The sequence below is a fragment of the Eschrichtius robustus genome, chromosome 13 (genome assembly GCF_028021215.1).
Source record: "Eschrichtius robustus isolate mEscRob2 chromosome 13, mEscRob2.pri, whole genome shotgun sequence".
Taxonomy (NCBI): Eukaryota; Metazoa; Chordata; class Mammalia; order Artiodactyla; family Eschrichtiidae; genus Eschrichtius; species Eschrichtius robustus.
This window is the reverse complement of record NC_090836.1, coordinates 12315692-12330584: the sequence shown is the minus strand read 5'-3', so window position 1 is coordinate 12330584 and position 14893 is coordinate 12315692.

Here is a 14893-nt window from a genome sequence, read left to right as displayed (position 1 = left end):
TAGTTTCCGCTGTATAACAAAGTGAATCAGCCATACGCATACATATATCCCCATATCCCCTCCCCCTTGCATCTCCCTCCCACCCTCCCTATCCCACCCCTCTAGGTGGTCACAAAGCACCGAGCTGGTCTCCCTGTGCTATGCAGCTGCTTCCCACTAGCGATCTGTTTTACATTTGGTAGTGTGTATATGTCAATGCTACTCTCTCACTTCGTCCCAGCTTACCCTTCCCACGCCCCATGACCTCAACTCCATTCTCTACGTCTGCATCTTTTTTCCTGTTTTGCCCCTAAGTTCATGAGAACCTTCTGTGTTTTTTTTTAGATTCCATATATATGTGTTAGCATACGGTATTTGTTTTTCTCTTTCTGACTTACTTCACTCTGTATGACAGACTAGGTCCATCCACCTCCCTACAAGTGACTCAATTTCGTTTCTTTTTATGGCTGAATAATATTCCACTGTATATATGTGCCACATCTTTATCCATTCATCTGTTGATGGACACAGGTTGCTTCCATGTCCTGGCTATTGTAAATAGTGCTGCAATGAACACTGTGGTACATGACTCTTTGAATTATGGTTTTCTCAAGGAATATGCCCAGTAGTGGGATTGCTGGGTCATATGGTAGTTCTATTTTTAGTTTTTTAAGGAATCTCCATATGTTCTCCATAGTGGCTGTATCAATTTACATTCCCACCAACAGTGCAAGAGGTTTCCCTTTTCTCCACACCCTCTCCAGCATTAAGTGTAGATTTTTTGGTGATGGGCATTCTGACCAGTGTGAGGTGATACCTCATTGTGGTTTTGATTTGCATTTCTCTAATGATTAGTGATGTTGAGCATCCTTTCATGTGTTTGTTGGCAATCTGTATGTCTTCTTTGGAGAAATGTCTATGTAGGTCTTCTGCCCATTTTTGGATTGGGTTGTTTGTTTTTTTGATATTGAGCTGCATGAGCTGCTTGTATATTTTGGAGATTAATCCTTTGTCAGTTGCTTCGTCTGCAAATATTTTCTCCCATTCTGAGGGTTGTCTTTTCATCGTGTTTATGGTTTCCTTTGTTGTGTAAAAGCTTTTAAGTTTTAGGTCCCATATGCTTATTTTTGTTTTTATTTCCATTTCTCTAGGAGGTGGGTCAAAAAAGATCTTGCTGCGACTTATGTCAAAGTGTGTTCTGCCTATGTTTTCCACTAAGAGTTTTATAGTGTCTGGCCTTACATTTAGGTCTTTAATCCATTTTGAATTTATTTTTGTGTGTGGTGTTAGGAAGTGTTCTAATTCCATTCTTTTACATGTAGCTGTCCAGTTTTCCCAGCACCACTTACTGAAGAGGATCTCTTTTCTCCATTGTATACTCTTGCCTCTTTGATCAAAGATAAGGTGACCATATGTGCATGGGTTTATCTCTGGGCTTTCTATCCTGTTCCATTGATCTATATTTCTGTTTTTGTGCCAGTACCATACTGTTTTGATTACTGTAGCTTTGTAGTATAGTCTGAAGTCAGGGAGCCTGATTCCTCCAGCTCCGTTTTTCTTTCTCAAGATTGCTTTGGCTATTCAGGGTCTTTTGTGTTTCCATACACATGGTGAAATTTTTTGTTCTAGTTCTGTGAAAAATGCCATTGGTAGTTTGATAGGAATTTCACTGAATCTATAGATTGCTTGGGTAGTATAATCATTTTCACAATGTTGATTCTTCCAATCCAAGAACCTAGTATATCTGTCCATCTGTTTGTATCATCTTTAATTTCTTTCATCAGTGTCTTATACTTTTCTGCATACAGGTTTTTTGTCTCCTTAGGTTTATTCCTAGGTATTTTATTCTTTTTGTTGCAGTGATAAATGGGAGTGTTTGCTTAATTTCTCTTTCAGATTTTTCATCATTAGTGTATAAGAATGCAAGAGATTTCTGTACATTAATTTTGTATCCTGCTACTCTACCAAATTCATTGATTAGCTCTAGTAGTTTTCTGGTAGCATCTTTAAGATTCTCTATGTATAGTATCATGTCATCTGCAAACAGTGACAGTTTTACTTCTTTTCTGATTTGGATTCCTTTTATTTCTTTTCCTTCTCTGATTGCTGTGGCTAAAACTTCCAAAACTATGTTGAATAACAGTGGTGAGAGTGGACAACCTTGTCTTGTTCCTGATTTTAGAGGAAATGGTTTCAGTTTATCACCATTGAGAATGATGTTGGCTGTGGGTTTGTCATATATGGCCTTAATTATGTTGAGGTAGGTTCCCTCTATGCCTACCTTCTGGAGAGTTTTTATCATAAATGGGTGTTGAATTTTGTTGAAAGCTTTTTCTGCATCTATTGAGATTATCATAAGATTTTTATCCTTCAATTTGTTAATATGGTGTATCACATTGATTGATTTGCGTATATTGAAGAATCCTTGCATTCCTGGGATAAGCCCCACTTGATCATGGTGTATGATCCTTTTAATCTGCTGTTGGATTCTGTTTGCTAGTATTTTGTTGAGGATTTTTGCATCTATGTTCACCAGTGATATTGGCCTGTAGTTTTCTTCTTTTGTGACATCTTTGTCTGGTTTTGGTATCAGGGTGATGGTGGCCTCGTAGAATGAGTTTGGGAGTGTTCTTCCCTCTACTATATTTTGGAAGAGTTTGATAAGGATAGGTGTTAGCTCTTCTCTAAATGTTTGATAGAATTTGCGTGTGAAGCCATCTGGTCCTGGGCTTTTGTTTGTTGGAAGATTTGTAATCACAGTTTCAATTTCAGTGCTTGTGATTGGTCTGTTTATATTTTCTATTTCTTCCTGGTTTGGTCTCGGAAGGTTGTACTTTTCTAAGGATTTGTCCATTTCTTCCAGGTTGTCTATTTTATTGGCATATAGTTGCTTGTTGTAATCTCTCATGATTCTTTGTATTTCTGCAGTGTCAGTTGTTACTTCTCCTTTTTCATTTCTAATTCTATTGATCTGAGTCTTCTCCCTTTTTTTCTTGATGAGTCTGGCTAATGGTTTATCAATTTTGTTTACTTCTCAAAGAACGGACTTATAGTTTTATTGATCTTTGCTGTTGTTTCCTTCATTTCTTTTTCATTTATTTCTGATCTGATCTTTATGATTTCTTTCCTTCTGCTAATTTTGGGGGTTTTTTGTTCTTCTTTCTCTAATTGCTTTAGGTGTAAGGTTAGGTTGTTTATTTGAGATTTTTCTTGTTTCTTGAGATAGGATTGTATTGCTATAAAGTTCCCTCTTAGAACCACTTTTGCTGCATCCCATAGGTTTTGCATCATCGTGTTTTCATTGTCATTTGTTTCTAGGTATTTTTCTATTTCCTCTTTGATTTCTTCAGTGATCTCTTGGTTATTTAGTAGTGTATTGTTTAGCCTCCGTGTGTTTGTATTTTTTAGTTTTTTTCCTGTAATTGATATCTAGTCTCATAGGGTTGTGGTCAGAAAGGATACTTGATACAATTTCAATTTTCTTAAATTTACCAAGGCTTGATTTGTGACCCAAGATACGGTCTATCCTGGAGAATGTTCCATTAGCACTTGAGAAGAAAGTGTATTCTGTTGTTTTTGGATAGAATGTCCTATAAATATCAATTAAGTCTATCTTGTTTAATGTGTCATTTAAAGCTTGTGTTTCCTTATTTATTTTCATTTTGGTTGATCTGTCCATTGGTGAAAGTGGGGTGTTAAAGTCCCCTACTATTATTGTGTTACTGTCGATTTCCCCTTTTATGGCTCTTAGCATTTGCCTTATGTATTGAGGTGCTGCTATGTTGGGTGCTTAAATATTTACAATGGTTATATCTTCTTCTTGGATTGATCCCTTGATCATTATGTAGTGTCCTTCTTTGTCTCTTGTAATAGTCTTTATTTTAAAGTCTATTTTGTCTGATATGAGAATTGCTACTCCAGGTTTCTTTTGATTTCCATTTGCATGGAATATCTTTTTCTAACCCCTTGCTTTCAGTCTGTTTGTGTCCCTAGGTCTGAAGTCGGTCTCTTGTAGACAGCATATATATGGGTCTTGGTTTTGTATCCATTCAGCCAATCTGTGTCTTTTGGTTAGAGCATTTAATCTATTTACATTTAAGGTAATTATCGATATGTATGTTCCTATTACCATTTTCTCAATTGTTTTGGGTTTGTTATTGTAGGTCTTTTCCTTCTCTTGTGTTTCCTGCCTAGAGCAGTTCCTTTAGCATTTGTTATAAAGCTGGTTTGGTGGTGCTGAATGCTCTTAGCTTTTGCTTTTCTGTAAAGGTTTTAATTTCTCTGTCAAATCTGAATGAGATCCTTGCTGGGTAGAGTAATCTTGGTTGTAGGTTTTTCCCTTTCATCACTGTAAATATGTCCTGCCACTCCCTTCTGGCTTGCAGAGTTTCTGCTGAAAGATCAGCTGTTAACCTTATAGGGATTCCCTGGTATGTTAGTTGTTGCTTTTCCCTTGCTGCTTTTAATATTCTTTCTTTGTATTTATTTTTTGATAGTTTGATTAATATGTGTCTCGGCATGTTTCTCTTTGGATTTTTCCTGTATGGGACTTTCTGCACTTCCTGGACTTGATTGACTATTTCCTTTCCCATGTTAGGGAAGTTTTCGACTATAATCTCTTCAAATATTTTCTCTGGTCCTTTCTCTCTTCTCCTTCTGGGACCCCTATAATGCGAATGTTGTTGCATTTAAGGTTGTCCCAGAGGTCTTTGAGACTGTCCTCAATTCTTTTCATTCTTTTTTCTTTATTCTGCTCCCTGGCAGTTATTTCCACCATTTTATCTTCCAGCTCACTTATCCGTTCTTCTGCCTCAGTTATTCTGCTATTGATTCCTTCTAGAGTATTTTTAATTTCAGTTATTGTGTTGTTCATCACTGTTTGTTTGCTCTTTATTTCTTCTAGAACCTTGTTAAATGTTCCTTGTATTTTCTCCATTCTGTTTCCGAGATTTTTGGATCATCTTTACTATCATTACTCTGAATTCTTTTTCAGGAAGGTTGCCTATTTCATCTTCATTTATTTGGTCTTGTAGGTTTTTACCTTGCTCCTTCGTCTGTAACACATTTTCTTGTCGTTCTTTTCTTTTTTTTTGATGGGTGGGGCTGTATTCCTGTCTTACTCGTTGTTTGGCCTGAGGCATCCAGCACTGGAGTTTGCAGGCTGTTGGATAGAGCCAGGTCTTGGTGCTGAGATTAGGACCTTCAGGAGGCCTCACTCCAATTAATATTCCCTGGGGTCTGAGGTTCTCTGTTAGTCCAGTGGTTTGGACTTAGAGCTCCCACCACAGGAGCTCAGGACCAACCTCCAGCCTGGGAACCAAGATCCCGCAAGCTGCATGGCGTGGCAGAAAGAAAAAAGAAAAAAAGGAGCAGTACAATATCAAAGAATAAAAAACAAAATAAAATTAGAATGATAAAAAATATATCAGGAAATGTAAAAACATAATTGAAACAACTGCAATAAGGTAAAATAAAACCACAACAGAAAAAAGAAAAGGGGGGGGAAACAATTTATATAAAAATATAAAAGAACCAACAACAATGAATCAACAAGTTAAAACAGAATCCCAATCTAAAAGTGGGAAAAAAAAAAAAGCCTTGGCTATGGGGGCGGAGCTTAGGTGGGAGTGGAACTTAGGCAGGGGTGAGGTTTAGGGTGGGGCAGGACCTAGGCGGGTTGGGGTGGGGTGACATTTGAGCATGGGGCAGGGCCTCTGCTTAGGACCTGCGTGGAAGGGGAGAGGCAGCATGTCCAAAGGGGGGGCCTCTGGCGTGTGGAGTTCCAGAGCTTGCAGGGAAGGCCCTGGGTGGGGTTGTGTGGGTGGGGTTTAGGCCCAGCGTGCTGGCAGGGGTCTCACAGGGGGTCTCCGAGTGTAGAGGTGGGGCCCTGGGTGGGGGCATAGGGGCGGGGCTTGGGTTCTGCACACCAGGAGGGAGGCTCCGAGGGCAGAGGATTAGGCCCAGGAGCCCAACAGCCTCCCTGGTGCCTAAGTGGACAGGGAAAGCACTGCCCACGTTCCCTTCTGTTCCTCTGTGCCCCTACCCCTCCGCCTCTCCCAGGGTCTTCCCCATCCCCACTGGACCTCTAACCATGGGTGGGTCCCACTGGGTGTAGGAACTCCTCCCCTCCCCCAGCTGCCCTTCAGGGGTGCTGGTCCCGGAGGTCTGGCCTTTACTTTTGCTCCCCCTTCCCTCCCTCCCACTCCCTCAGGACCCACGTGGCTGGAGGGGGCCTCGGTGGGCAGAGGATCAGGCCCAGGATCTCAGCAGGTTCCTGGGGGCCCAAGTGGGCAGGGGAAATCTGGCCATGCTCCCTTTTGCTCCTCTGCCCTCCCAATGGTCCCCCAATATCTCCCTTTGGGCGTGGGATCCCTTCCCCTCCGCCAGCCGCCCCTCAGGGGGCCAGTACCGTCCCACCTCCACTTCTCCTCCCCCTTCACTCTCCCCACGCCCCACGTCCTACCCAGTCACTGGGGGTTCCTGCTGTCCCCTTAGGTGTCCATGGTTCCCCATCGGTGCCTGGTAGGTGCCCTAGTTGCACGGAGACACGAATTCTGCATCCTCCTGGTCCACCATCTTGACTCTGCCCTCTCCATTGTATCTTAAATGCCTTTCGTGTGAATCCCATACCATTGAAAATTGGTGATATCCTAAAAAGGTAGTACAGTAATACAATAAGCCTTTTATTGTTTACAACTGATTTCTTTGATGGATTTTAAATTTTTATTCTGAGATCTTTTGTGTATGTGACTTTTGGAAGTTATTTATTCTTTCAGATTAAAGCAAATCCTGCCAAAGCCGTCTATAGACCACTTTGGAATTATTATTATTATTTTTTAGTATAATCAATGTGGGTCAGCAGGTGAATCGAATCTTTGTTTAGATGCAAAGGTGGAACACAATTACATCATCAAATCAATATTTTAATCTAAGCATAAACAATTACTCCTTGGTATTTGGTGTGCAACAGTGTTCTTGCTTGAAATTTGTGTTTTTTCTTGGTGCGATTTCTGTTTCTCATTAAGGAGGCTGTGTATATAATAGTTTATCATACAAGTCATTTCCTAATATTGCTAGTTTTATCTTCTGAAAATTCTTTTAGCTGGTAAAATCTGGCACATATCATGTGTTAGCTGCATCTGCAAGAAAGGAGAATCAGTGGTTCTGATTCTAGGGAGATTCTGGGTAGGCATTTGTCATTTACATCATGGTTTTATAAAAATGTTTGTTCTGGTTAGATCACTGCTATGAAATGTAAGCCTGATATAAATCTTCAGTCAGGTATATGGATAAATATTACCATTTCTTTATCCAAGTATCACTTTATTACACATTAATTGCTCTTTAACATCATTTTGAAATTCCTTTAAGGTACTATAAAGTGTGAATTAAGGATCACCACATGGCATGGAATCAGCATAAAGCCCGAGGCGACATCTAAGGTCTAGTTGCAATTCTCATTTTGCATATTCTAGTTTGTGCTCTTTATTAAAATATCTCCCTATTTATATTTAGCTGGGAGACATTTTTTAGTATTAAACTACTTTTTACTGCATTCAAGTCATTCTTCGGATCACAGAAGATGCCACAGTCACCACCCCATGTAGAACTGCACGTTTCTGTTTTGTCCTGAACGCAAACTGGAGCAGGTCTAATACCTGGGAATGTTCCTCAGCCAGAATCAGTTTGGAGGACAGGCCTTATGACAGGACTTCTGGAGCTCAAAGCTGTTCCTGAGCAAAGCTGTAGATAACTTTACACATCCAGGTCCTGGGTTCAGGAAGGTATACATGAGCTGTGGGGAAGCTCTTCTTTACATTCCTGGAAATAAGGACTTTTGGTAAAGGTGGGAGCTGGGACTTCTGTGAGACCAAAATAACTACCTACTCCAGTTCTTTTGTCTCTACGAAGGCCTTGTAGTTGGATGTGAAGGCAGAGTAGGGAGGACAGGGCAAGTGGCCAGGACTGGGTGAGCAGAGGGGTTTTCCTTAATTGGCCTGTTCGTTTTGCTGAGGGTCAATAGCCAGCAGAGAGAGAGGTTGGAGAATGAGAGGGTAATTGATGGTATGAGGTACCTGAGGGTTTGGGGAGGCGTGAGGGAGTACAAACTATTTATTCCACAGATTGTGATTGAGCGCCTGCTGCGAGCTAGGTGCTAGGAAAGCAGTAGTAAGAAAATCAGATGAGGTCTCTACTATCATGGCTCTTATGGAAATTTCAGGAGATAAACATCCATGTCTATGTTACTTCTGTCTCATACTTTGAATACAGTATTTACCAATGCTAATTTTTTAAAAGAATTTCTTTTTAAACCTGCGCTAATAAACAGTCTGGAAAAAAAAATTCTGAGGTCTGCATGTGCCATGTGCTGGCGAAGACATACCCATCAGACCTTTATAATATTTATATGTTACCTTTTTATAGTTATTTTTTTAAAATGAAAATGTTTTCTCTGAACATTTAAAAATGCTAAGTATCAACTGATTACCTTAATGATGCTGCAACCAAATAGAGAAAACATTTTCCTTAGAGAAAAAAAGTTTTCAAAGAAAAAACCATGGCTCCCCAAATACATGTTTTTCCTTGATCTGTTATCCTATTCAGAGTATTTCCCCTTTTTAGCCGTCTGAAGTCTAAAAATAAGATGTTTTCTATTGTCATTTACCATAATGAATCCATATTTAGTAAGAATTATACCACATGTGCAGGAGATAAATAACTGATATGCAGGAAAATTAACACTTTAAAAATGCTATGAAGTGCAAAAAATGTTTTCAGGACTTCTTGTAACAATATTTTGTGAGGAAAATTAGAACGCAGTAGTGTTTATATCCATTGAATCTCAAGAAAAATTAGAGTCCAAAGAAGAACACAATTAACTACATTATTCATTATCATTGCACCCAGCAACCTTGACCCCAATAAACTGGGGAGTGAGGTAAAGAAAGAAGGAAGGTGACAGCCGAAGTTCAGGCAGGGAGAGGGGAAAAAAGAACATTAGTATAGCTCTGAAATCTTGCCTGGTTTCATGAAATGTACCACCCACAAATGAAAAGGCCATATTATTTTCATGAAGGCCTGGCTTTCTTCAATGAGTTGATAAAGGTTGCCATATTTAGGGACTTATTGTAAAACAAACCCATACCTTCAAATAATGGCTGTTGGCTTTCTTGTGTGAGGAGGGAATTAAAATACAGGCAGAGTACAAATCCAACGTTTGCTCCTAAGACCATTCTTATTACAGAGTAACCCAAAGCACAGGAGGAGGTATTTCTAAATCCATATTTGTACTGAGTTTATCCATAAAAATACATGTTCATTTTAAAAACTTGAGGGTTAACATAAAGAAGTAAAGAATAAGATGAAAGTACCACTTTTATGGAGAAAAACCAAATAGAGCAACAGAAGTTGTTTTAAAAGATGCTTTGTGTTTATTACTTTTTATTTTTGTGTGTTTGTTTCCACTGATAGACCAGAACAGGGATCAGCAAACTTTCCATAGATATTTGGGGCTTTGGGAACTACAGAGTCTCTGCCACAACTACTCAACCCTGCCTCTGAAGTGTGAAACCTGCCGTACAGGCAGATGGCCGGTCACACTCCACAGCCACGTGGGGAGGGACCCAGGAGAGAGAAACTCTGGACAGGTGGGCCTGTGAGGGAGTCAGGGCACCACTGAAGGCTGGAGGCCCAGCGTGTGTGGTTTCCCCCTAGGGAGGGCCGTGGGAAGGTGGTCCCCAGGGCGAGTAAGGGCTGGAGGTCATGCAGGGAATGTGCATTCTGGGCACGTGGCTGGAGTAGAAGCCACCCGGTGTCCTCGCCCCCTCACTGCTGACCCACCACAACGGGGCAGCAGCCTGAGCCGGCAAGAGTCATCCTTCCCTCCTGCAAAGGCCCTCAGTGCCCTCTCCCCACAGAGCCTAGCATCACGCTTCTGTAAGGAAGGCAGGCCCAGAGGAACTCCAACTTCTACCACAGAGCCCGTATAAAGTTGGAATTTGGAGACCAGAGGCAATACATTTATAACCGGCACACGAGAGCATAAGGAAAATTCAGTCTTTTTACTTCCACTTTCACAACCTAGTTGTAAAATTACTGGCACAAATTCCTTTAACAGAAATCTATGGAATGTTTCTCAAGCTCCTTCTGGCGGGTGGTTAGGCCGTTAGCTCATGTGTATTAGCTGATGATAAAATTTCTGCGTGTCATTTTGTTCTTAAAAAAATCTCAAGAGAACTGCAATTGACTGGCCGACTATGTTAGGGGTTTGTTCAATAGAACAAAGCTAAGAACTAGGAAGTAAGCAAAAAATACTCAGAAACTCTGACAGAGACAGTGGTACTCACTAAAAGATTCCATGTGCTCTTTTACGTTTTCCAGCCTTCTTTGCAGTGAGATTTAAGCATGAACTAGTTCCTCCCCAAAGCAAAAAGTGGGTGTGAGTTCCCTGCACTCCTACCCCGCTGCCGCTGGAAGAGACAGGAAGTACTTTTGTATGGCTGGCAAGTGGCATATATATGAAAGCACGGCAGAAGAATAGGCTGGAATCTATGAATTTTATAGACTTCCTTTAAGGTCTACTTTTATGGAAGCTTCAGGAACACAGGGATTCCATCTGTCCTGTTTGCTCTTGCTAGAACACTGTGTATCAAGGGTTTTTGTCAGTGGGATAACCTTTGTCGTGCTAGGAAAGGTCCGGTGACGTTCCTCCCCATAGCAGTGGCTGCCTGCTCATGTTATATTTGTATAACTAAGGGTCCGCCCCTCCAGATCCCCCGTTTACACGATTCCACCCTGTTCTATGCCCCTAAGGAGGATGAACTGTAGAAACTGCCTTAATGGGTTTTCTTACCTTTTGCATCCATTTAGGCTGGGTAATAAGCACCTTGTAGGAGGAGGAAGGGAGGAAAGTGAGGTCATGGGAATTACTCCCCCGGCCCCTCCCCGCATGGTTGCCTTGGGTTAGCTTTTCCTGACTCTCCCTGTCATGCGGGCTCCTCCACACTACCTTCTCCTACCAGGTCTGGTGACCACACCCCTTCACTCCATCAGCCGAGAGTGGTGGAGCCCAGTGGTCGCCAGCCCTTCCATGTGCCTTCCCTGCATCACTATAAGCAGTCCCTTCATTAAACTGTCCTAAAATCACATTTGGGCATGCCATCTGTTTCCTGACAGGATCCTGGCTGACTTAGCACCTGAAAAAATATTCAATAGAAGATGTGTTGAATAAATAATATATAAAAGAGAGAGAAGTCACCGAATACAGATAACAAATGTGTTAATATTATAAAACTCCCAGAATCGTGTTTGGCGCATGGTAAATACATGCTTGTTAGAATGACATTTGCTTTTCAGAATGAGACCTATGGCTGTGATGGAGGGGACAGATTGGCTGCAAGGTGACAGACCCCAGGTGGGAAGATGCATCTTTCCCCACTGTAGGGGAAAGATGAAGAGTGCCAGACGACCGACCGCGGGAGGGTCGAGGGGAGGAGTCGAGAGGTCTGTTCCAGAGAGAGAAAGCACAAGACTGGATAACCAATCTGATGTAGGGGATGAGGCAGAAAGAGAAACAAGAACGTGGGGTCTCCAGCTTAGGGCTTTGGTTGCCCGGCAGTGTCGTTAGTCAGTGAATAAAGGCTGTGAAGCTGGCTTATTGAGGGTGATGGTGATTAAGAGCAGGAAAAAGATGACTCCAGCAGCTAACGTTTATGGAACGTTACTGTGTGCCAGGCATTTTCAGAAGTGCTTTACATTAATTTATTTAATCCTTACTACAACCCTGTGGGGTAGCTAGTACACATTTTACGGATGTGTCTGTTGAGGTGAAGAATGATTAGATAACTTTCCCAGAGTTACACAACTAGGGGAGCAGAAATTCAAACCTAGGTAGTTGGCTGGGGGAGGAGGGTGTGGAATGAAGGAATTGGTCCAGTTTGGAACAGCTGAGGTTGAGACCCCAGTGAGATAACCTATGGCGATCTTAAGTAGGCTGGTGAAGTGTGAAGTTTAGAAGGCAGGCAGGGGATATATACCATAAACACTGACAGGCAGGGGAACACAAAAGGGAGAGAGAAAATTGAGGTAGAAAATATAAGGTAATACTCACAACAATAGCAGTAATTTATTGAGCTCTTACCATACACTAGACACTAAATGCTTTATGATAAGGAAAAGATATTATTATCCCACCTTTATGCACGAGAAAACCAAGACTTAGCAAGCTTATAAATAAATGCCTAGATTTTTATTGGTTTGAATGCTTTTTTTCCTGGCATAAGTTCAAATCAGAATAACTGGTTTCTGTTTGGGCCGGACAATTGGGAAGCAGGAGATTGGAAGAGGGGAGAAAAGTGAGGTCACGGTATTTACTTAACATATACATTTAAATATACTAAAATTATGTATAATTATATATATATAAAGTATATATAAATATAATTTAAATTTAAAACAATTTATTATTAGAAATATTGATACATGAACTATCATGTGAAAAATACCAGGACATTTTTACCCTATGTGAAGACACGCAAAAAGATAAATTCAAGAGAAAAAGTTCCTTGATGAACATGAAAGCAAGGGGATGGTGTCAGAGGATTTGGACGTTTAAAGTACATGAATGTGGGACTGAAATACCCACAGACAGTGGTTCCCTCTTTTGCGTGGTGCTTGGACACTGCCAACATTCGCCTTGGATGTCTTTGTCTACCTCCGCTGCTCAGCAAGTCCTCTTCTCAGGGTCACATTTTTTTCTTTAGCTATTGAGAGAGGGGAAAACAGCCCATGACAGCTTGAAACCCTGGCGTTACTAGGAGTTGGCCTGACATAGCTGTACCATGGTATTATGTGGAACATAAACCATTTCACATGACACCAACAACACACAAGACCATTCCACCGTGAAAAATCAAAACAAAACCAAGAGATCTCTGTATCATATATGAACACAAAAACATAAGCATTGTCCAAACCACAAAAATGACAAAACAGCCCCCTGTGTTGGCCCATATGCATTAGCATCTTCACCTATTACAGCTTTAGCCTCACTTCCTTCCTTGTACCTGATTAGCTGTATTAAGCTACCAAATCAAAGACTCACCTCTGTTCCCTACACAGTATGGAATCCTGGGCAAAGCCCCAGACCTATATCCTATACACAAACCCGAGCCCTATAACAAATCCTTTCTAATATATTAGACACCTCACATCTCCCCAGTATGTGTGCTCCCTGCTACAAAGAACAATAAACCCAACTTGTTAAACTACAGGTATGTTCCTGGCGGTCTTTGGCTGAAGGGCAAAGACAAAACTATGTATTCAACTAAAGTGCTCATTACTTGGACCAGGACTCTCAACTCAGTAATAGTGTGAACATCTGGGACCCCTGGGCTTTTGACATGAACAAGATAGTTCATTTGACAAGTACTTTAAAACAGAAAGCAAGTAAACCCTTATGAGCACTTTGCTTGTCTGGTTTGCCTAAAAGAAAGATAGTTTTGTTTAATGTAGGGCTTATCCCTCCTTTGTTTCCATAATTTGGAGTTAGGCAGTGCTGGCTTTTTAATTGCATGGCTTGATAAAATTATCAAAGACACCAGTTACTATCCAAACCCATTGTTAACCATTTTTTGTGTATATATATATATGTTAAAATGTGTTTTTCAACACCTAAACTTTCTTTCCTCTCCCTGTAGAGAAAACAAAATAAAGCTTTACAGTGATAATTTCGTATCTGCCTGAAGCCAGCCAGCTTCCTTTCTTTTTTCATTTTGTTTTGTTTTGTTCCTCTTACTCTCCATTTCCCTCTCTTGGGAAACTAAACACTTAAACATTAACTAAGTTTGTCAGGGTCAAATTTCTCCTGCTTTAGTCATTCTAAAATACCTACATTGGCTTTATGAATTAATAAGTTGCTCTAACACAACATTGTAAATCAACTATAAGTCAAAAAAAAAAAAGTTGCCACCATTTCTATAAGTTCTTTAAAATTGAAACTTAAAATTAAAACATTGATTAAAATTAAAATATGTAAAAAGCTGTATTCAAATAACTGGGATGATAACAAAAGATGTATTCTCAAATGGTTCTTTGCCAATATTCTTCTCGGCTTTTTTAAAAAAATGTTTTTGGACTTCCCTGGCAGTCCAGGAGTTAGGACTCCACACTTCCAATGCAGGGGGCACAGGTTCAGTCCCTGATCAGAGAACTAAGATCCCACATGACGCTCAGCGCAGCCAAAAAATTTTTTAAATTTAAAAAAATAAAAAATAAAATTTTAAAAAATGTTTTTGCTGTCACGAGATAGATATATATATATATATATATCCCTCTAATTTCTGTATATGCAATGTGAAAATGCAAAGGGGAAAATGCATCTCCATTCCAGTGCCACTGGTAAAGTAAGCCAGCTTGCCAGCGTTCCCTGGGTAGGACAACGTAATAACTTTTAAAGAACATATTCTACTTACATGTCAAAATAAAGACAAATTAGGAAGTGTCTGGGAGCACAGCGATCCAAATTGTGAAAAATTTCCATCCCTTGACGCTCTCCTTCACTCTGTGTCCTGTCATCTTCTGAAAGGCTGCTCTTCCTCGACAGGAGATTAGACCTCACAGATCCCACACGCCCTGTCAGAGATTCACTTATAGACCTTTCCGTATATTCTCTAGATTTATATTCCCTCTGGATGATTTTACCCATGAAGACCATTGTTAATCATGACTCCCAGATTCTTATCTCCAGGCCAGACCTTTTCCCCTGGATTCACTCACATCCGGCCGCAGGTACATTGTCTTTTGACCCCCATGCTTTTGTGCGTGCTGTCCCTCTGCCTAGAACACTCTGTCGTGTCAGGCTCACTCTTGCACTAGACCCACCTCAGGTGCCACTCTCCCCCCCAGGCTGAGAAAC